The sequence below is a fragment of the Podarcis melisellensis genome (genome assembly GCF_964234715.1).
Source record: "Podarcis melisellensis genome assembly, chromosome: 7".
Taxonomy (NCBI): domain Eukaryota; kingdom Metazoa; phylum Chordata; class Lepidosauria; order Squamata; family Lacertidae; genus Podarcis; species Podarcis melisellensis.
The window spans coordinates 41,299,734-41,320,890 of record NC_138539.1 but is presented as its reverse complement, the minus strand read 5'-3'; the positions used below and the strand labels follow the sequence as shown (position 1 = coordinate 41,320,890).

General features: G+C 42.3%; 1 long non-coding RNA gene across 1 annotated transcript in view; it reads left to right on the top strand.

Moving 5' to 3' along the window:
- The first annotated feature begins 404 nt into the window (after positions 1–404).
- Positions 405–21,157, top strand: part of LOC309373956 — a 30,403-nt gene continuing 9,650 nt past the window's right edge. The window contains exon 1 of the long non-coding RNA XR_014170306.1: positions 405–853. This is a non-coding gene — a long non-coding RNA (uncharacterized lncRNA). The remainder of the gene's footprint in view (positions 854–21,157) is intronic.

The following is a 21,157-nucleotide window of genomic DNA, read 5'->3' as shown; positions in this document are numbered from 1 at the left end:
CATGACATGTTGTTTTCTCTTTGCTTCTCCACGAAGTACACTTTCTCCCTTGAAATATACCATTATGTTTTGGTGTGCTGAGAAAAATCACAGACCCCTGAGCAAACATCAAAATAATCCCCTTCCTCAACACATATATAGACTTCAGGTCAGACCTAAACCAGTCTGATAGCTAGGAGATATATGCTGGGACTCCAATATGCACACTGGACTCTCTTTGTCTCTTTAGTTTCTGGAATGCTTTGCAGGCACACTGGTGTTGTGCATGTCCTCTTGTATGAAGAGCTCAGGGCACTTCCGTTTTCATGGAACTCATTGCCTGCATTTGAACCATGTGGAGTTTTGGCGTGTATCCAAGGCACAATCACATAACTGAAGACAATCACAATGCTGTCTGGCCTCAGTGCCCTTCTGGCTCAGAGGAAGATTCAGGGAAGGGAAGAAGGAATTGCCTAGGCAGGAATCACCCCCTGGTCCAGGACCATTCAAGTCAAAGGGCATTGTTTTGCCTGATTTTTTTTTTTCAGATTCAGAGGGCACACCCTTGATGAAGTTCTCATTGCTCCCATGGCATAGGATCTAGAGGCTACCAAATCAAGCAATGGCCCTTTAAGAAACAGATTGCAGCTCAGAGTGGATGAAGTTAACAGCCGGCTAACCAACTAGTCTTCAGAAGAGTTCAGCATGCTGCTGAGTCAACAGCTCTCTTTCGGTGACTTCCAGTTAGCCCTTGCCACAGTGACCTCTCCTGGGTCCTTACAGACCTTCCCTTCCCTTGCTGGTTGTGATCCAGCATAGCCTACCTGACCATTGGACTTCATTCTTCTTTTCTGGACTTGATCCTGCCATTCCAGTAAGTGCCTCTTCTTTAGCCTGGCTGCCCCTGGGAACCTTGCGCCAAGTTAGAACAGGACAAGGACTATCCATTCTCTGTAACCCTATATTCTTCCATAAGCGCCGTGTGATGCCAGCTCCATCACTAATCTGACATTGCCTGGGCAGAGAGAAAAACACCACTGTGGTAGTTACTTTGCTTGCATGTTATTTTATTTTTCTAGAAATTAACTGAAGTGTGTCTGACACACTATGCACTACATTGCATGTCGACGTATAAAGTATGGGAAGTATTGTGAATATGAGGACAACATTAATATTTTAATTAAGCAGCCACCACTGCGGAGGGAAAGACTGTGTCTCATGTAGCACACAGTGGTAACTGTAGCATACTTGTAGTATATTTATAACGAAACAAAATATAATTGCTATGTAATTACAGTTTAAGACCAAAACAATTTCTTAATCAGCAATTATGAAAATAATGTTGAATTATTTTCATTAATAAATGTTTTGCAATTAACACTGTTTTGAAATTAATGTAGTATTTACAGCATTGCTAAGACTTGGTTACTTCAATTAAAGACCAATTTAATCAATGCTGGGCTGTCAAAATACCCTCTCTGTTTAAGTGCCCACGCACAGGCAAGTAAGTCTGCCAATTATATTAGAGCCTTGGTTGTTCATTACCAAAATCAAATATCCATCCATGACAGAATGAATGTTTTTGTATCCTTTATTATCTCCATTTTTCTATTATCCTGTGCCTAGCAAATAGGAAGGTAATAAGAACACAAGGAAATCATATAAGAAATGTGGATGAAAATGTGATGCTGGGATCAGCCACGGATACTCTACCTGAACCACTGGTTAAACCTCTATCACAGGTGGATATTTGAGGAGAGAAAATATAATTCACTTAGCAAAAGGGAGTATTAACTTTCTTTATCAACTAACTAATAGCCAGATATCCTTGAGAACCATGAGTCTTCTAGATTTTTTTTTGCTCAGAGGCTTTGAGACCACTGAGATGTGCAACCAGGTGGTGTCATTCAAAAATCTGAGGGCACATGATGAAGTGCTTCAAATGGACCTAGATGGCTTAAGGACCTTTGGAATTCTGGAGCTAATCCCTCTTCTGCACTTGACTTTCTGGCAACTATATAATAACATGTGGCAGCAAAAGTGGTCATGACCCTACTGAAAACACAGACCCAATATGGCATCAGAAGTCAGGATCAAAGAATGGTTGAATATGCTTAAAATTTTGATCTTGTATTTTTATTATGTGCACCGCCCTGGGATCTATAGATGAAGGGGATATACAAATGTAATAAATAATAATAGTAATAATAAAGTGCTATTGCAGCCCTTTGGTGTGTGTTCGCACTACTCCTCCCTTTTTATTGATGCTTCTTTTGAAAGATCTTATTCATTTATTTATTCATATTTCTTATTTTTATCTAAAAAAATTATACCCCAATTTCATTTGGAATTCGCAAAGCTGATCATAATATACATAAAGCTTTAAGATAATCAAATAACAGTTAAAACATCCAGATTGCCATATAATTTCAGTAGCTGCTATAGCAGTCAGAACAAAACAAAACATAAACATACTCAATGTCAACAGTCAGGAAACTAGCAGGATAAAGAGTTTTTTTTTTTTAAAAAAAACCTGCCCAGAATAGCAACCCATCATTGATGCTCGCCCGGTTTCCATAGGAAGTTCATGCCACAAAATAGGTGCCACAACAAAGATCCTCCTTTGAATCCTGGCCAACGCAACCTCAATAGACTGTGGTACTGTTAGGAGGGCTCCACTCAGGAACCTCGGTGGACTATTTGGAAAATATTTTGTTCTGTTTTTCATCCAGCCTCTTCTCTGAACTGAGCAAATATATCAGTCTGTGCACCTCGAACCAGCGATGTCATAAACATAGAGTAGGACTAAATAATGCTTTGCATTTTGATGACCACGACTCCCCTGTGTCTCTCAATCTCATGCATATTTCTGCATGTTTTCTCCAGCCACTCCTCCATTTCTCTGTCCCCCACTGTATTCTGCACCTTCCCGCTGCAATGAATTCTCCATTGATGCGATATACATTTGTCTGTCTCCTTCCTCCAATCTGGCTTCTCTATGGCAATGGCAGCAAAGATAAATATCTTTGGTGAGGCAGAAAGGAAAATGAAGTTCAAGTGGATGGGACAGAGGTACAGAACAAGCCCTGGCTAATGTATGTCTTGAAGCATGAAGACTCTGAAGTAGTGTGCGATCTCAAGAGGAACTAACTGCCTTAAAGATGTTTATCCTCTGTGTCCCTGGTATGGTGTTTTTCTCAAAGGTTTGCACTTTGAGAAGAATCCCAATGTCCCACTGCAAAAAGCAGCAGCAGCAGCAGCAGCATGCAAAGTGATCAAAGAGCATGTTTACTCCTAAGTAAAATCCACAGAATTCAATGGGATTTAATTCCTTAATACATTTGCTTACATTTCTAGCCTTTGAATAGGTAGTTAATCTATGCCATTCCCTTGCAGTTTTCTTTGCTAATGAGGGAATGATGGTGCAGTCCAATGGAAATACTAAGAAAAAAGAAAAGAAAATGTCATGCGGCATAAATAATAGAATTAGGGTTATCGCCAGCTGCTCAGAAAAGACACGCCTATTCATTTCAACGAGTCTCCTCTGACTAAACGTGGATACAACCCTTAGTGTGTATTTGGACATTACCTTTTATGGATATCTGCACAAAAAGAAAAGAAAAGAAAAGGGGGTGAGAGAAACTTACAAATCCTACTTATGGCGCAATCTGAAGCATATGCTCCAATATACAGAGATGACTGCAGATAAAATCCATGCTTCTGATTCACACTTTACATTTCAGCACACAGACAGAGATGTATTGGATATTATAACCAATTTTTATAGCTCTCTATACCTGCAAAGGAAACAAATATTTGTTGGCTATAAATGTAGTTGACCTGGCATTCATTGCTTGCATTCTCTAGTTGGCAGCTCCACCAAAATGCAAATTTAGAGAGTACACTGGAACAAAAGACTTTCTGAGAAGTACCACTGGAAAAGATCTGCGAGAACTCAGGTGGACTGAAAGCAGCTGAGTAGAATCGAAACCGAGCCATAACTCTTGAATGCTGCACATACACCTTTTTTTTTAAAAGACCCAGTCCAGTGCTATATTATACAGGTAGGTAGGGCATTAATGGGGCACAGAGAGCACAGATGTGACTATTTGGTGGAGAGGTGCACATCTGTCTGTCTCTGTGGCAGCCAAACACTTGTTGGCAAAGGCAGGGGAATCTCCCAAAGCTTTAAGGGAAATGCAAGTAAAAAAAGAAAAAGAACAAATTATCCTCTTTTCAGTCCATCTTTACTTAGCTTTATCCCGCAGTGTGTTAATTAGATGAGCAGATGTATAAGTTAGGAAGATTTCCAGATTAATTGTCAGGAAAGTGAAATGCTCAGCACAGGCTCCACTAAGCAGGGTTCTAGTCTCTTGTCATGTTGCCACCAGCAGCACCAAATAAGCAGACAGGGCATCTGCAGCTTCTCCTCTATTCTGCCAAGGCCATCTTCTTGGCTCCTCTTTCCAGCAAAGGATGCTCCATGACAAGGCTGCTCTTTAGTAGCAGAAAGAACACAGAGGCCCAGAGCACCCCCCACCCCTGCCAAAGAATACCACCCCTCTCCGGGATGCCGATAAAAAGATCCAAGCTGTTCATCTATTCTCTGTAACTTGGCAAAGGCCTGGACAAATTCGTGTGCATTGTTTGGTGTAGTAATGAATTCCAGGACTTTACAGAAATCAACACTCATTTTTGCATGTTATACAAGATTAACAGAGAACGAGAGAGCTTCTCAGCACATTGTAAACTGGGGCTGGCTAGAGGTTTTTTTAGTATATAGAAATATGGTATGATCTAATGCCTCAGGTTGGTCTCCCAGGGAAGTTCATTCAAAATTATGTCCCATATCAAGTAGGAAGGAGCAGGGCCCTCCAGCTTCAAAGATGAAACCAGGGGCACTGGGGTGCATTATTCCCTGGATGGGAATAAGGGAATGATTGGGTGGATGATAATAGATTAGTTGGACTGGTAGGTTAGGGAGCAACACGGGTCCTATTCACCAAGAATGGTGTGGGGGGTCAGGCATGCCCCCAAGCCTGGTCCCCAACGTTCCTGGGTGCACAGGTTCCTCATCAGACTTTGACATGTTTAGTACAAAGGTCTAAAGAGTATTTCTAAAGGCATTCATTTGAAAAGTCTTCAGTGTTCCTCATCACAGGGAGGCTTCAAAGTGTGCCCAGCTGAATTCATTCAGAGACCCACTTCAGACCTTCACATGAAATGTACAAACATTAAAAGAAGAGTCCATGCTCCTGAGGACATTAGCAGCATTCCTGTACACAGGAAAAGATTCTGTAAAAGCTAATGGGAGAGCAAAAATATATTCATAATTTCCATCTTACAAATTACTGCCCTGTAACATCCCAGAGCATAAGAAAACATGTTGAATCTTTTAAGTAAATGGTAAGAGGTTTCTCTTTTTTTTGGAGATTTCTCTCTCTGTTTATGAATTTGTTGTACTGGTTTTTCATGTACCCTGTCCTGGTATAGTTCATTTGATGAAAAGCAGGTTAATATAATATAATATAATTGATATAATTGATTATATTATATAAATAAATAACTATAATATATATAAATAAATAAGTTTTAATATAAATAAATAAGTTGCAAAACCATTTTGAAAATATAAATAAATAAGTTGCAAAACCATTTTTTCCCCTAATCAGAATCTTATATTCATTTCAACAGATCTGTGGTTGCCATCACACGATAATATGTGCAAATGATTAAAAACAATTTATGATATTGTAACAACAGAGGCATTTCACACAAAAGCATGTTGCGGTTTGCCAAAATTCTTCTTGTTAGGAATCAATTAAAACCAGAGCGGGGATTGATGCATATTTAGGTCTTGGAATCAGAAGTTTCAGTTCCTCATCAAGTGTGGAGTTTGGTGTACATCTCCAGATGGCCCATACAAATGCTCTGCCGTACATCACTCACTCTTTGAATGTCAAGCATCTCTGGGATTAAATACATCACCAGTTAGCATCTTATAACAGTGCTAGAGCAATGGCTCCTCATCATTTTACGCATTTACTCTTTGAAAATAATTATGCTCCTCCTGTGTAAGAATGGGAGGTAAGTTGTGGTTGTTCAAACCATCCAAGCCACACAGCTCTTGGAGATCTTCCCATGTTGCCTGCCACCCTCGGTGCTATTATGGAACTTAACTGGAAATGGCATGCCTAGTTTTCATACTGCAGGCATTATTCAACATATTTTTGTATTAGTACAGAATGATCTGTATATATTGACATAGGTCATGTTGTTCTATTAAGCAAAAAGGATTTCCTACCACTTTACAACTGGTGGGGGAGAGTGGTTGGTTGTTTTGGATGTTATCTTTGGGTCCCCTCCAAGTCTGTGGTTTTATATTTGTAATATGGGATTTTGTTGAAAGTGAGGCCATTAAGTGGTCAAACGAGTCTCTTTCTTAAGTCCATAGCTACAGCCAGATCTGCTAATGATTTCTTGTGGTTCGAGGACCCAACCCCCGCGAAGTAAAATGAAGACACAGGGACACGTGATATAAGGTTAATGGGCTAGAAAAGGCCACAACTTTATTGATTACAGCAATGAAAAGGTATTGGCTTAGGCATTGGATCGCGAAACAAGTGGGTTTATTCACCAGGGGTTCATCACCAGTTGATGCTAATCCAACTATAGGCTCACCCCTGATGTCACCGAGGGTTGTGCCATGGCCTCCCGCCAAGCAGGCTTCGGACGGAATACACGACCGCCAGATTCCATTAACGGAATACCCCTAGAAATTGAAGGCATAGGCGATGGCCACACCTAGCACTTCAACACACCACAACAGATTATTCCAATGCCTAACCTACCCACCAATACCACCAAAAAGTTGTGACGATTGCTACGAGGTAGGCGAAAAAACCAAAAAGCCTAATGCCAAATGGAAAAACTCCTACCAGGCCCCCCGGGCAACCGGGGCGACCAACCTAAGGTCCATAGCAAGGCCAATGACCTAAGCCCTAACTCAAAGGGAGTGGAGGGTGGGTGACTCGCCCAGGACGACAAAGAGAAATGAGGCCGGGGGGGAGGCTGGCACTGCAGCATAAAGGCTGCTGGACACGCCCCCCCATGGCACCTGGTTGGATGGCCACCGGGGGGGGGGCGTGAGTGCCAGCCAGGTGAGCTGGAGGCAGGGGGCAACGCCCCCTGCTAGGAGCGGTGCTCGGGCTCCCGTCCACAACCACTCCCCTCTCTTTCAGGGAGGAGAGTCTTTGTGGTTCGAGTACCCGACCCCCGCGAAGTAAAATGAAGACACAGGGACACGTGATATAAGGTTAATGGGCTAGAAAAGGCCACAACTTTATTGATTACAGCAATGAAAAGGTATTGGCTTAGGCATTGGATCGCGAAACAAGTGGGTTTATTCACCAGGGGTTCATCACCAGTTGATGCTAATCCAACGACAAAGAGAAATGAGGCCGGGGGGAGGCTGGCACTGCAGCATAAAGGCTGCTGGACACGCCCCCCCATGGCACCTGGTTGGATGGCCACCGGGGGGGGGCGTGAGTGCCAGCCAGGTGAGCTGGAGGCAGGGGGCAACGCCCCCTGCTAGGAGCGGTGCTCGGGCTCCCGTCCACAACCACTCCCCTCTCTTTCAGGGAGGAGAGTCTTTGTGGTTCGAGGACCCGACCCCCGCGAAGTAAAATGAAGACACAGGGACACGTGATATAAGGTTAATGGGCTAGAAAAGGCCACAACTTTATTGATTACAGCAATGAAAAGGTATTGGCTTAGGCATTGGATCGCGAAACAAGTGGGTTTATTCACCAGGGGTTCATCACCAGTTGATGCTAATCCAACTATAGGCTCACCCCTGATGTCACCGAGGGTTGTGCCATGGCCTCCCGCCAAGCAGGCTTCGGACGGAATACACGACCGCCAGATTCCATTAACGGAATACCCCTAGAAATTGAAGGCATAGGCGATGGCCACACCTAGCACTTCAACACACCACAACAGATTATTCCAATGCCTAACCTACCCACCAATACCACCAAAAAGTTGTGACGATTGCTACGAGGTAGGCGAAAAAACCAAAAAGCCTAATGCCAAATGGAAAAACTCCTACCAGGCCCCCCGGGCAACCGGGGCGACCAACCTAAGGTCCATAGCAAGGCCAATGACCTAAGCCCTAACTCAAAGGGAGTGGAGGGTGGGTGACTCGCCCAGGACGACAAAGAGAAATGAGGCCGGGGGGGAGGCTGGCACTGCAGCATAAAGGCTGCTGGACACGCCCCCCCATGGCACCTGGTTGGATGGCCACCGGGGGGGGGCGTGAGTGCCAGCCAGGTGAGCTGGAGGCAGGGGGCAACGCCCCCTGCTAGGAGCGGTGCTCGGGCTCCCGTCCACAACCACTCCCCTCTCTTTCAGGGAGGAGAGTCTTTGTGGTTCGAGGACCCGACCCCCGCGAAGTAAAATGAAGACACAGGGACACGTGATATAAGGTTAATGGGCTAGAAAAGGCCACAACTTTATTGATTACAGCAATGAAAAGGTATTGGCTTAGGCATTGGATCGCGAAACAAGTGGGTTTATTCACCAGGGGTTCATCACCAGTTGATGCTAATCCAACGACAAAGAGAAATGAGGCCGGGGGGAGGCTGGCACTGCAGCATAAAGGCTGCTGGACACGCCCCCCCATGGCACCTGGTTGGATGGCCACCGGGGGGGGGCGTGAGTGCCAGCCAGGTGAGCTGGAGGCAGGGGGCAACGCCCCCTGCTAGGAGCGGTGCTCGGGCTCCCGTCCACAACCACTCCCCTCTCTTTCAGGGAGGAGAGTCTTTGTGGTTCGAGGACCCGACCCCCGCGAAGTAAAATGAAGACACAGGGACACGTGATATAAGGTTAATGGGCTAGAAAAGGCCACAACTTTATTGATTACAGCAATGAAAAGGTATTGGCTTAGGCATTGGATCGCGAAACAAGTGGGTTTATTCACCAGGGGTTCATCACCAGTTGATGCTAATCCAACGACAAAGAGAAATGAGGCCGCGGGGAGGCTGGCACTGCAGCATAAAGGCTGCTGGACACGCCCCCCCATGGCACCTGGTTGGATGGCCACCGGGGGGGGGCGTGAGTGCCAGCCAGGTGAGCTGGAGGCAGGGGGCAACGCCCCCTGCTAGGAGCGGTGCTCGGACTCCCGTCCACAACCACTCCCCTCTCTTTCAGGGAGGAGAGTCTTTGGCGAGACTAAAGCATATAGGTGACTGGCTGCTGGAGAAACTACCAGCTGGAGATGCTTTCAGATGAGAGCTAAACTGGGCAGGCTTCCCCACACCCCACCACATTGGCTGGAGGTGATATCAGGAAACAACAGAGCTGGGCTAATCCTCTCTTCTGCTGAGAAAACACAGATACTTAGCTTGTTCTCTGTGCTAAATCCAAAGCTATGGCTCAGTGGGTGGGCAAAGGGGCCTTAGAAACCTAATTGGGGAACAAGATCTGTTGGAGAGTTGGTGCTGCGGGTCTATTTCTCTTATATTCAGCTGAGATATATATATATATATATATATATATATATGCTTTCGTAGATTTTCACGGGTACAGGAATGCAGGTTTTGGTGTCCTCGGGTGTCTTCCCGTGTAAAAGTTGGGGTGTCTAGGCGACGTTTCGACGAGGTCTCACTCGTCATCTTCAGGCTGGTGCTTTCGGCTTCTTGTTACTGGAACAGAGCAGGATCTCAGTGTTTGAGTTCCTATAAATACTGTTGAGGGGGTGTGGTGTATAGCCTCCAATGTTCTGGGCAGAGAGGAAGTTCCCAGGCTAGTGTGCCTTTTCTTCTTTTGTTCCTTAATTACTTGAGGGATATCTTGAGTGATTTCTTGAGTGATATCCTGAGTACCACTTAGGTGGGTCATTAGGTGTGGATTAGTTGCTAAAGTCTTTGTGTCTTGACCTCTTGAACTTTGTGAAGAGTTTTTCTGAGAAGATGGCTGTACTGCACTTAGTTGTGCTCTGGCTTGGCTTCGTGTATAGGGGCGAGCTGTGGTTTTGTGGCCTGTGTCAGCCAGATCTGTGTAGGGATTGCAGGGGGGTGCAGCATCCGGAGGTGCCACCATGGTTTGGCTACTGGATGGTGTCTGTAATTTATCTGTGGAGAGGGTCTGGGTTTGGGTCTGGTGTGGTTGATTGGTGATGGCGTTCTGTGTGCCTCTGGATCTGGTGTCAGTTTTTGTGGGGAGAGCCAAGACTCTCATCTCCAGAACCAAACGCCTGGGTGACAAAGACCACTTGACAACTGAGTTACAGAATCTCTCAAATGTGTTAATTGCCAATGGATACCAGCAAAACAGGGTTACGAAGCTAATCCAAAAAGAAACACCCCCCAAAAACCAAGACACAGAAGAAAACAATGGCATGGCCCTCCTTCCTTATATCAAGGGCACTACAGATAAAATTAGCAAAATCCTCCATAAACACAATATCAAAACAGCCTTTTGCACCAACCAAAAAAATAGCCAATATCCTCAGAAACCCCAAGGATAAAATCCAGTTGGAAAACCAAGGGGTCTATGAAATACCCTGCAAAGTCTGCCCAGCCACGTACATTGGACAAACAAACAGACGAATAAATGCACGTATCGCAGAACACAAGAATGCCGTCAAAAAAGAAGAAAAAAACTTCCTCTCTTTTCCAACACATGAAAGAAACAGGACACGAAATTAATTTTGCAGATTCCAAATTGCTCTTTAACATGGAACATCACCACAAGAGAATAATCATGGAAGCCATCGAGATAGAGAAACACCCTCACAACATGAACAAGCGTGACGACACATCCCGCTTGCCAGACATCTGGAAATTAGCCCTCCCCACAAAAACTGACACCAGATCCAGAGGCACACAGAACGCTATCACCAATCAACCACACCAGACCCAAACCCAGACCCTCTCCACAGATAAATTACAGACACCATCCAGTAGCCAAACCATGGTGGCACCTCCGGATGCTGCACCCCCCTGCAATCCCTACACAGATCTGGCTGACACAGGCCACAAAACCACAGCTCGCCCCTATACACGAAGCCAAGCCAGAGCACAACTAAGTGCAGTACAGCCATCTTCTCAGAAAAACTCTTCACAAAGTTCAAGAGGTCAAGACACAAAGACTTTAGCAACTAATCCACACCTAATGACCCACCTAAGTGGTACTCAGGATATCACTCAAGAAATCACTCAAGATATCCCTCAAGTAATTAAGGAACAAAAGAAGAAAAGGCACACTAGCCTGGGAACTTCCTCTCTGCCCAGAACATTGGAGGCTATACACCACACCCCCTCAACAGTATTTATAGGAACTCAAACACTGAGATCCTGCTCTGTTCCAGTAACAAGAAGCCGAAAGCACCAGCCTGAAGATGACGAGTGAGACCTCGTCGAAACGTCGCCTAGACACCCCAACTTTTACACGGGAAGACACCCGAGGACACCAAAACCTGCATTCCTGCACCCGTGAAAATCTACGAAAGCATATATATATATATATATATATATATATATATATATATATATATGCAGGTTTTGGTGTCCTCGGGTGTCTTCCCGTGTAAAAGTTGGGGTGTCTAGGCGACGTTTCGACGAGGTCTCACTCGTCATCTTCAGGCTGGTGCTTTCGGCTTCTTGTTACTGGAACAGAGCAGGATCTCAGTGTTTGAGTTCCTATAAATACTGTTGAGGGGGTGTGGTGTATAGCCTCCAATGTTCTGGGCAGAGAGGAAGTTCCCAGGCTAGTGTGCCTTTTCTTCTTTTGTTCCTTAATTACCTGAGGGATATCTTGAGTGATTTCTTGAGTGATATCCTGAGTACCACTTAGGTGGGTCATTAGGTGTGGATTAGTTGCTAAAGTCTTTGTGTCTTGACCTCTTGAACTTTGTGAAGAGTTTTTCTGAGAAGATGGCTGTACTGCAAATATATATATATATATATATATATATATATATATATATATATATACCATGTATCAGAAAGATATCACCCTCTCGAATGGCCATCATTCTAAGGAAAACCATGCCAAGGTGTGTGCTGGCGAACCTGATTTCTCTCACTGCTCATGAGGAGTTTTGAAAAGAAAAACCGCAAATTGCTGCAGAAATGTGGAGATCTGAATTTAAGACTGGAAAAATGAAAAACCGAGAGGACTGAAATTGACAAATCCTTCCAACCCTCCTTGGAGAGCCCCTGCCAGACAATATAAATAACAGTCTGATCTGGTAAACAGCAGCTTTTTATGTCCCTTCTTAAAACAGAAGCCATATTCTTTTTTTATTTTTAAAAAACAAGACATCAAAAAGATTGGAATGCTACTTTATTCCTTATTATTGGAAACCCCATTGATTAATCAATTTCCATTCAACATTCACCTCCATTTTTTTAAAAAAAAACATGAAAAGGATTATCATACAAGCACAATTATGTGGAAGTGCCACTTGCCCCTCGTCACAATTGATGCAAGACATAATGCTCACATTAAGCAATCCTAGCAATAAAAACACTGACAGAATAAAAAAGGAGAAAATAAAAGCACAGCACTTAACCTACTGTTTTCTTCTGTTTTCAGCACTTGCTAGTGAGCTCCACTACTTCAGTATATTGCAGAAATTTACATAATCTATGATCTGAATGGATAGGTATACTGTTGTCAGAGGAGAATGGATCTCCATGCCAAGATTCAACAAAGTTAATCTTTTACTACATCTTCTGTCCTTATTCTCCTTTGATATGTTGTCTTATAGATTAAACTAGAATGCAATGCATCTGCTCTCTAGTCCTAGGACATAGGTTTTAGCTACTGTGATGCAGTAGGTCTGAGTATGGTCAGTGCCTGAATGGGACACCAACTGGAAACCATATGTAGACCACCTTGAATTCCCATGGTGAAAAACTGGTGGGATATAAAATGTAAAGGTAAAGGACCCCTGACAGTTAAGTCCAGTCGAGAATGACTCTGGGGTTGCGGCGCTCATCTCGCTTTACTGGCCAAGGGAGCCGGCGTTTGTCCGCAGACAGTTTTTCCGGGTCATGTGGCCAGCATGACTAAGCCGCTTCTGGTGAAACCAGAGAAGCGCATGGAAACGCCGTATACCTTCCTGCTGGAGCAGTACCTATTTATCTACTTGCACTTTGATGTGCTTTCGAACTGCTAGGTTGGCAGGAGCAGGGACCGAGCAACGGGAGCTCACCCCGTCGCGGGGATTTGTACCGCCGACCTTCCAATCGGGCAAGCCCTAGGCTCAGTGGTTTAGACCACAGCGCCACCCACATCCCTCATATAAAATGTACTAAATAATATTTGTTTTAAAATTCCTCTAGGGCAAAGTGGTGCAGGTGGGGTGGGAACCTGTAGCCCTTCAGGTGTTGGACTCAAACTCCCATACTCCCTGACCATTGGCCATGCATTGAGGCTGATAGGAGTTGTAGTCAGCAGCTTCTGGAGGGCCATGATTGCTGTTATGCTGTTGTGAGGGATTCTATTTGGGGGGTTGAATAATAGTGAGACTACATAAACCAGTCTAAGTTGCATTTTCAGCTGAATTTGGGGAAGCCAATTGAAAAATCCATTATGTTGAGCTATTTCAATTGCTTTTGTTTGATTTGCTCACTGCAAACAGCTGAAAGTATGTAAATTTAGATAATAAACCTGATTTCCAATGGGGGTAGAGTAATTTCGATTGCAACTGTATATAAATTGGCAGAACTGCATTGAGTTAAAGAAAAGGATGTGAAGTTGAAGACCTGACTGTGCTTTGTCAAAATCTAAAGGAAACAGAACATGTCAGTTAGACACATGATATGGGCATTTTCAGTTGAAAAAGGCTCCTAGAGCAGAATTCTTGCATTTTGTAATTAATTTTTTTCAAGTAGTTTCCAATCAATGTTGGTAGGAAAATATAAGGAAAATGCAGATTTTGCATACTCCTACTTGTGTGGCCTGTGATGATGACATTTGATTCACATGTTTTGTTAGAGTCTGAACATGATGAGGAATCAGTGCCAAATGTAACCACTTTATGTAAGCTTCCATGACCTATAGTCTGTGTATAAGGCACACTTCAGAAAACAATAGTTGCAACTAATATATTTGGCTATGTATTTAAGTTCCAGGGATGTCTATGAGATTCTCCTACATTCATAGTTCATAGAGTTTTTGAGACAAATATTTGTTATGAAACAGATCATTAGTGATTTCAATGAGATGTACAGCTGGATCATATACACATTTGTGCAGAATTGTTCCCATTGAGTTGAGTGGAGCTTACAGCCCAAACCTATGCATACCTACTTGAAAGTAAGTTACATTGAATTCAATGAGGCTTAGTTACAAATAATGATTGTTAGATTACACTCCTGTTATTTGGGATTGTCAATCTGTCTACAGGAGAGAGAAAAGATCTGTTTTCTGTGAGAGAAGACACTGGGGACTTTTCATCCAGATCAAAACTTGATGTTTCTTAATTTTATATCTGAAAATAAAATGTACTATGGTACAGTGCATATAAGGAGACAAAATATATTATTTTTTCTTCCCCCTGCCCCCAGTACAATGCACATTCTATTTCTTGTTTGTGTTTCTTTGGTTGAGCATGCTTTTGGCATTGACATTCATGGACCTGTATGTCCCTTTCAATTTCAGAATGACCAAAGACCATGGCTTTATGAGTGAGAAGAGGATTGTGCTCAAAACTGGTCATTGAGTTTTGAGGGCTCTCATCTGGGTCACTCATAAGTTTATGTGACCTCTACCAACAATGCATATTTATTGGTCACCAGAGTCACCTGGTTGTGGAGTCAAATATTGATAGTGGCATCCTAACCATCAGCCAGACAGAGACTCTGCTGATTCTGCTGGTTTGTGCAACTTGAAAATAGTTCTCATAGTAGATGGGGCAAAAATTAACTAACGCATGCTTGTTTTGATCCCCTTTTAGTTAATGTATGAAATAAATTCATGGAGAGGATAACATATTCCACTTTCTTTGCCCTGTATATGTTTTAATAAACACATTAGGAGCAAACCTAAATACAGATTAGAGTAATGATTTCATAACCTCATATTGGTAGAACTCATCAGCTTACAAAAATACCGTCACATGAAGGGAAGAATAAAGGAACTATGGTGATTTTCAGATACAGTTGACAAGATACCATTTAGTAAACTTTTATTTTTTTTTAACTAACAGTATTCGGGGATGTTGTATTCAAGACTGCATCTAATAATCTCATCAAAATGCAAAAACAGTGACTGTGTTATAAAACCAATGATCTGTTATATTCTGCAAGAATTTACAAAAGCCTAATGTCATTTACTACACCATGAGAACCATAGTTGGATTAAAAAAAAAGAATTCAAAAACTGATTGCTGCTGACGAAAAAGCAAACTGTTTGCTAATGTAGAGCTTTCAAGGTATGACGTTCTTTGCTTACAAAGAAACACAACGCTGTGTTCAGATGGAAATGATATGTTGGTTGGAATGAGCTTTGAAAGAAATTCAAAACTGTATTCATTACAGTGAATTACTACAATGTAAAGATTTTCTAGTCTGCAGTTAATAAGGAGTACATTATATAGCATGGACCGCAGAGAACCCTACAGGCTTTGCAGAGTTCATTCACTTTTAGTATAAAATTATATAGCCACATCTTAGGAATGTGTTTGCTAATGATCACACATGAGAGGCTCGGCATCAGGGTTGGGGAACTTTAGGCCTAGGGCCAAATGTAGTCCTACAGACCTCTCTGCCCACCTCTCAATACTCTCTCAGGCCACACCAATCCCATACTGACTGTGCTCTGTGACATCTTTGAGTGAACTGTGTCCCTGAGCTGTGACAATGCCTCTTACTGGCCTGGATTCATCCTTACTCTCAATGAAATCTCTTTCATTGCCACAGTAGCTCTGTAATGAGTAAACTTTGGCCCTCCAGATGTTGCTGAACTACAACTCTCATCGGGTCCAGCAAGAATGGACAGTGACCAGGGATTCTGGGAGTCATAGATTGACATCATCTGGAGGGCCAAAGGTTCCTTACACCTGATGCAGGTGTTTTCATGATAACTTTTTTCAAACCATGTCAAAACAGTCTGAGCTATGATTTACCATACTCTGAGATTAGAAGCTGTTCAGGGAAGGCTTCCTCTAGACATCAGTGTGTTGGCAGTAAAGCAGTACGGTAAAGCCAGGGCCTTGTCATAACACACACACCACTGAATGGTCACGGTCTGGGTCAGCTTGACCCGCACTTCAAATAGGTAATTGTACAAGCTCTCGGAGTTCATTCCTTTGTCGTTTATTTTTATACTCATAAACAGCAAATGTTTGCTCCCCAAGAGCTACTGCAGTTTGACACACAGAATTTACAGTGAAAACAGAAAGTCTTGGATGAATTCCTGAAACTAGCAATGGAGTCAGGCAGGCACATTTATCTGGGAAGGTAATCCAAAAGAGAGGGGACTCTACAGAGGTGTACTATAAGATCAACTCACTCCTGTTTTCACTGCCACAAATGAGGGTTACCTTAAGAAGGGCCTCCTCTGACAATGCTAATTCACATGGCACAACATAACGGAAGAGACATGCCTTTAAATATTCCATTTACAGTACAGGCAAATTGCTGATCATTGCACTTGGGCAAAATCCGATCACAGAATGAAGTATTGACTAGTGGAGCTGTACCAAGTGGTGATTGACCTGGCATACTCAAGTTGTCTCTATTTGGAGACTTTTATATTTAATGTCTGATGTGATGCACCAGAGGTTCATTTTTGGTTCATCTTCTGGGGGCCACCTGGCTGTTTGCTGTTTTGGCTTGTAACTTGGTATGGGAGTGAGTCTATGCGTGGGGTCCTGGTTGACCATTTACACCGGGAGATAATCATCTTTGATTCCATTTAACATACTGCTGACTTTACTGTAGGACCTGGGGTGAATTTGGAAGACTACTTGAGAGTGGTTCTAGTGAGTCTTCATGTGGTATGTTGGTCACATGATGGGGTGATTAGGTGATCCAGTTGCTGCAGTATTGGTGCTTATCCAGTGAACCTAAACCCAGGCAACCAAAGTAAAGATTGTCGCTGGGGCTTAAAGATTTTGCATCCATTTTTGGATCCACATTTGTGCCTGAGATACCAGGTCCTGGTAGTAACCAGATGTGTAACTCTAGGAGCTAGCAATCATCATATCCTCAAGACTTGATAGTGTAACACATTTTGTGTAGGACTGCTTTTGATGACTGCCTCAAAACTCCTGGTGTAAACTGTAATATCCAATCTTTTGACAGGCATGAGTTCCTAGTAGTATATAAACCAGTAGTAGAGGGATAACTCCATTTTAAAGAACATTGCTTTGACTAGTACCTTCTCCATTATACTCTCCCACTTCAGTTATTTTTCTTTAAGTAGCATAAACCAATGTTAAGAATTTGTTAGAGTTTTCATATCGATATTACCTTACATTGCCATTATGGAACAGTTTGGGGCTTTGTGGCTAGCTACCATGACAATAGATGCACAGCCTGGAACCAGTTTTAGTTAATTAGAGTCAATCAATCCAAACTTTGCTAACTTACTCATGTGAAACAATAGTATAATGAACCAAAGTCTGTGAGATGCTTGGGAAACACAAATTATTGCACCCTGATAAATTAAATGTGACTATTACAAAACCTCCCTTCTAAATGAATACTCAGAGAGGGAATGTATGGGTGAATAACCATAATTTTAAAAAGAGGAAAAAAATGTAAAAGCAACTAAAATCCCAATTTGCTATTTTCATTTTTCTGTAAAAGAAATAACATGCTCATGCTACCTCACATACAAGACAAAATGTGCATAAGATGGTAACTCTCTTGGAAAAGATTATTTTAAAAGACCTTTTCAATTGACCTTGTATACTTAGATTTCCTCAGGTATGAGAGTTTACAAAGAATTTGCTTGTTGTTCATGTGCCTCTTATAAACACAACCTCTTGCAAGTTGTCCTGTGTGACAAAGTTTCATCAAACTCATATCAATATACTGGTCTTGAAGAAGTGTAAGATGGAAATATGAATCAGCAGCTGGGCTGGAGAAGGTGGAGTAACAAGGTTCTTATGCTACCTGCACATGCCACAATCTCAAGGCCTATCAACATTCCTGAAGATCAGGCTTGAAAGAAAGGAACTTGGAAATGCTAGTAAAAATCAAGACAAGATTCAGGTGGATAAAGCAAACACTATGTAGCAGGGAGTGGCACAAAAGCCACACTCTACTGTAACAGTCATTTCTTTCCAGAATAATCCAAATCTAGCAGGGACGTGTCATTGTCACCAGATGAGCAGCAGGAATGTTAAAAGTACAGTTCTACAGCAGTTCTTGGGCATCTTAGGCTACTGGATATTGACTGGGGCCACTTCTCATCCGTTCTTCATCTTCATTCGAGCTATAAGCACTTTCTCACTCTGACTTACTGGTTTTATTTATTAATATTCCTCATTTCCTCTCAACATTCAAGGGAACATACATGCTCCTCCCTTATTTATGCACACAACCACCCTGTGAGGAATGTTGAGAGCAAGATCATCCAGTGAGCTCCATGGGTGAGTGTGGACCCGAATCTGGGTCTCTCCCACCATTGTTCAACCACTACAACACACTGACTTTCTGTGTTGGGGACCTTTCAGCAAAAATTCTTCCAGAACACTAATCTCTTTCCCAATCACAAATAGCAGAAAGGAAAGGCTGGGTCACTTTTACCAGTTCTGGGAAACCACAAGGCTAAACTTTAAATTATTATGCAACATTGAATTTAGACAATACAGTTTTAACTGTCTCGGAGTGAACAGTAGCTCTGAAAATCTCTCGGATGGGAACTGATGTGAATCGAGATATTTTCCAGGATATGTCTCTGATGGAATGAGCCTTAATGTGACCTTTCAAGTTAATTCTTTTAAAGAATAAAAAGATATTAAATCAAGTGTTTCAATATGGCTGTTGTAGGCACGATTTAACCTAAAGCTACTCATGAGTAACATTTCATCCTCTGCTTTCCATGCTCCAGAGCCTTCACATTGTTGCTTTTTAAAATCCCACCCCCGTGAACACAATGGACCCAAATTTCCTGGCACCAATTCAACTGCTTGTATTTGAAGTGGGCTACATGGGAATGCATTGTTTCTCTTAACCTATCATACAAGAGCATGAACCAGAAAGTAAGAATGGGAGATGAAAATGTTTTGCATTGGTTCATTTAGGGTCAATAACTTAATTGTCACAAAATAATGAGCAAACGTTCAAGTTCTTCTGGCTAGGCTTTTGCAAAAACAAAGCAGAAGTGAAGAAAAAGATACTGCTTGGCATGATGTTAAAAGTGTGATAGTTTTAAAATGGAGTTGAGGAGGTGTTACGTAGATATGCAAAGCAATTCTATGCATGGTTATGCCACAATATAAAATATCGAAGCTTGATCTCAGGTAAGAGACTGTATAGGATTGCAGCCTCAATCAGCCTCACTGTAGCAGGTGTAAGGAGGCTCTCTGGATGCATCAAAGGTTTCTTGGAAAGAGAAGAAACAGTTGTTTTCCCTCTGAAAATATAAAAAACCACTTCTATTTCCAGTCTATTTCTGCATATTTTTGAACCCATAAAATTATGTTGTTTCATTTCTACATTAGTTTGAGGGTGCTAAAAAAAAAAACCCTCTCAAAGGACATGTTGTAAATACATAAATGTACATTTTGAGACTTTATTTTTTACCCTATCACAATATTTAGAGAAGTACCACATTCAGTAGATAACTAAGGTTGCAGTCCTAACTCTACTTTCCTAGGAGCAAGCCCTACTGAATTTAATAGGACTTAATTCTAATAGGACTTAACTCGAAGCTACTAACATGAGTTTGACCAAGCTGTGGGAGGGAGTGGAAGACAGGAGTGCCTGGGGTGCTCTGGTCCATGGGGTCATGAAGAGTTGGACATGACTAAACGACTAAACAACAACAACAACAACTAATTCTAAGTGGACATAGTTAGATTTGCAGCCTACGTTCTGATTTGTGCACCAGTCCATGAAATATTGATGAGGTCATTTTGTAGAGGAATTTGTAAAGATCAAATTCTTCAAGCATACCTAGTCAGATTTGACTCCCAAGCATCACCTTTTTCTTTGCTATGCCTTGCCTTGTTTTTATTTGTTTCTTTGCATGTTTGCTTCAACTATGCTTAATGAAGAAGCATTCTTATAAACCTCAAAATGTGCTCACTATTTTATGACATTTTATTTCATTCTGGAAAAGGTATTGTTGAGTTGCAGTGGCTGTGTGTGTGTGTGTCAATCTGAATGGGACCCTTGATCCCCTTTCTAAACCTGCAATCCTGTATCTGTGAGGGTAGACTATATAAGGGGAAGCTTGCTAAACCAGTTCCTTCATCAATGTAATGGTTTTGAATGGCTAGTTAAGTACCACAATTTAGCATATCCAAATAAATTGCTCCATTCCATAGAACAAAAGGGTGGGCCTTTCCCCCTACTTCCCTCACCTAGCGGGTATATAAGAGAACAAGAGCCAGAGTTGGTTGTTGTGTGAGCTGGAGGCTACAGGTGGTAGGCTGGAAGCTGCAGACAGACACACGTCTCGTTCTGTGCTGGACTTTAGTGTTTCCCTGGTAACCAAATGGAGAAGCAAGCACTGCTGGGGTGTTAATGCTGCAAGCCCTTCCATCCTATGCACAGGTTGTACATGCATGTAAATAAAACCATATATCTTTAAGACAACACAGTCCTCTCTGTTCTTCATTCCAAGGAAACTGAACTCTAGGGAAAGTACTTGGAACTCCTGGAGTCTCTAACCACTCAGAGATTGCAGTGGCATGTAATAGTAGTATGCTACTGTAGTTTTTAGACTTTTTTTTAAAAAAGAAATAATACAACTACCTTTTTGTTATTTACTGTTAGGTCTTGTCTTTCTGGCTTTATGACCCTATTCCTGATCAGCCACACTACCAGATCATGGCTGCCTTTTGAAGTTGCATCGCAAGAAAGGGAATGGATCCCCTGTAAGTATTTTGCAGTGTAAGGACCTTATAAATGTATGTCCTCACTTGGGATCTCCACCAAACCTGCACCTAGTTTATTTTATTTCACTGATGCTGATGAATTAAACAAAT